This window comes from Gorilla gorilla, chromosome 18 (genome assembly GCF_029281585.2).
Source record: "Gorilla gorilla gorilla isolate KB3781 chromosome 18, NHGRI_mGorGor1-v2.1_pri, whole genome shotgun sequence".
NCBI classification, from domain to species: Eukaryota; Metazoa; Chordata; class Mammalia; order Primates; family Hominidae; genus Gorilla; species Gorilla gorilla.
The window spans coordinates 104111991-104115041 of record NC_073242.2 but is presented as its reverse complement, the minus strand read 5'-3'; positions in this window follow the sequence as shown (position 1 = coordinate 104115041).

Genomic DNA, 3051 nt, shown 5'->3' with positions numbered 1-3051 from the left:
ATGATCAAAGGGTGTTCGCGAGTGTGCTTTCCAGCTTCCGCGGAGCTGAGCCCAGCTCACTAATGATGGTAATTGTGGTCATAGGTGACTCGCCCCCGAGCTGGGGGGGCTCTGAGCACCTCTGCCTTCCACCCTACTGGGGAGCAAGGCTGTGGGGCCGCCTCTAATGATTGGTTGTTATTGTCTGAGGATATCTAGAAATTCAAGAGAGATCTACTTTATACTCTGGAAATGAAAAGCCTTTTGTATTCAGCAAAGGGATTGGTATTGAGAGGGGGCTTCACGGGTGTACACCGTGGGGAGTATCCCTCCTGGGTTCCAAGCTCAGACAGGTGGCCCAAGACAAGATGTCTGGCTTTTTAAATTTTAATTTAATTTAATTTTAATTTTATTTAATTTAATTTTAATTTAATTTTAATTTTAATTTAAGTTAATTTTAATTAATTAATTAATTAATTTATTTATTTATTTATTTTCGAGACAGAGTCTCTCTCTGTTGCCCAAGCTGGGGTGCAGAGTGCAATGGTGCAATCTCGGCTCACTGCAACCTCCACCTCCCGGGTTCACGCCATTCTCCTGCCTCAGCCTCCGGAGTAGCTGGGACTACAGGCGCCCGCCACCATGCCCATCTAATCTTTTGTATTTTTAGTAGAGACTGGGTTTCACGGTGTTAGCCAGGATGGTCTCGATCTCCTGACTTCGTGATCCGCCTGCCTCAGCCTCCAGAGTAGCTGGGATTACAGGCGCCCGCCACCACACCCGGCTAATTTTTTGTATTTTTAGTAGTAGAGACGGGGTTTCACCGTGTTGGCCAGGATGGTCTCGATCTCCTGACCTTGTGATCCACCCACCTCGGCCTCCCAAAGTGCTGGGATGACAGGTGCGAGCCGCCGCGCCCGGCCCGTTATTTTTATTTTTAGTACAGATGAGGCTTTTCTCTGTTGCCCAGGCTGAAGTGCAGTGACGTGATCAGGGTCCTTGCATTTTTTGTTTTGAGACAGGGTCTTGCTCTGTCGCCCAGGCTGGACTGTAGGGATGTGATCCCAGCTCACTGCAGCCTCAGCCTCCTGGGCTCAAGCCATACTCCGGCCTCCGCCTCCTGAGTAGCTGGACTACAGGTGTGTGCCACTATGCCTGGCTGTTTTTTTCTAAATGATTTTTTTTTGGTAGAGATGGCATCTCACTATGTCTCCCAGGCTGAAGCTCTGTGGTGTGATCACAGCTCACTGCAGCCTCGAACTCCTGAGCTCAACTGATCCTCCCACCTCAGCCTCCTGATGTCCTGGGATTACGGGTGTGAGCCACTGCACTCAGCCAACAGATAAAGATGGGGTCTCGCTATGTCTCCCAGGCTGAAGCTCAGTGGTGTGATCAGAGCTCACTGCAGCCTCGAACTCCTGGGCTCAAGTGATCTTCCTGCCTCAGCCTCCTGAAGTGCTGGGATTAGGGGGGGTGAGCCACTGCACTCAGCCAACAGGTAGAGATGGGGTCTCGCTATGTCTCCCAGGCTGAAGCTCTGTGGTGTGATCAGAGCTCACTGCAGCCTCGAACTCCTGGGCTCAAGTGATCCTCCAACCTCAGCCTCCTGAAGTGCTGGGATTACGGGTGTGAGCCACTGCACTCAGCCAACACATCTGTAAATATGCCTAAGACATCTATACCGTAGTAGGTTTGCTACAAGGATCAAGCAAGATGGTGTTCTGGAAATACAAGCCTCACCCTTACAAAGCTGTTTCAGCAGGTGTAACAAATGGCCATTCACAGAATGGCTCAAAAAAACACACATTTGGCCAGGCATGGTGGCTCATGCCTGTAATCCTACCACTTTGGGGGGCTGAGGTTGGAGGATTGCTTGAGACCAGAAGTTTGAGACTATAGCCTGAGCAACAGAGTGATGTAGTGATACTTTGTTTCTAGAAAAATAAAAAATAAAATAATTAGCCGGGTGTAGGTGGGGGGGTCTGTAGTCCCAGCTACTCTGGAGGCTGAGGCAGGAGGATCGTTTGAGCCCAGGAGTCCGAGGCTGTACTGAGCTAGGATTGCACCACTGCACTCCAGCCTGGGCAACAGAGCAAGACCCTGTCTCAAAACGAAAACCAACACACAGACGGGTGCGGTGGCTCACGCCTGTAATCCCAGCACTTTGGGAGGCTGAGGCGGGTGGATCATTTGAGGTCAGGAGTGCGAGACCAGCCTGAGCAACATTGTGAAACCCTATCTCTACTACAAATACAAAAATTAGCCAGGTGTGTTGGTGCGCACCGGTGATCCCAGCTACTCCGGAGGCTGAGGCAGGAGAATGGCTTGAACCCGGGAGGTGGAGGTTGCAGTGAGCCCAGATCGCACCACTGCACTCCAGCCTGAGCGACACAGTGAGACCCTGTTTCAAAACAGAAACAACAAGAACAAGAAGTCCTGCCCATTCTTTTTTTTTTTTTTTTGAGACAGTTTTGCTCTTGTTGCCCAGGGTAGAGTGCAATGGCGTGATCTCGGCTCACTGCATTTTCTGCCTCCCAGGTTCAAGAGATTCTCCTGCCTCAGCCTCCTGAGTAGCTGCGATTACAGGCACCCACCACCACGCCCTGCTAAATTTTGTATTTTTAGTAGAGATGGGGTTTCACCATGTTGGCCAGGCTTGTCTCGAACTCCTGACTTCATGTGATCCACCTGCCTCGGCCTCCCAAAGTGCTGGGATGACAGGTGTGACCCACCCTGTCTGTCCCCTTTCCTTTATCTTTTACAACTCCAGGACTTTAGCATAAGCCTACAAGTCCTGCCCCTTCTTTTAAGATTTTTTTCCTCTTCAATTTCACTCAGCTGAGAGAAAGGGGAGATCTCCGCCCCCTCCTTTTCACCAAACACCTACTCATTTTCCCAAGTTGTACCCACCATACTCACAGCAAATTTCATTTAGGGTAGACGTTTTATTTTATTTATTTTTATTTTCATTTTTTTGAGACAGAGTCTCGCTGTGTCACCCAGGCTGGAGTACAGTGGCACGATCTCGGCTCACTACAACCTCCGCCTCCCGAGTTCAAGTGATTCTCCTGC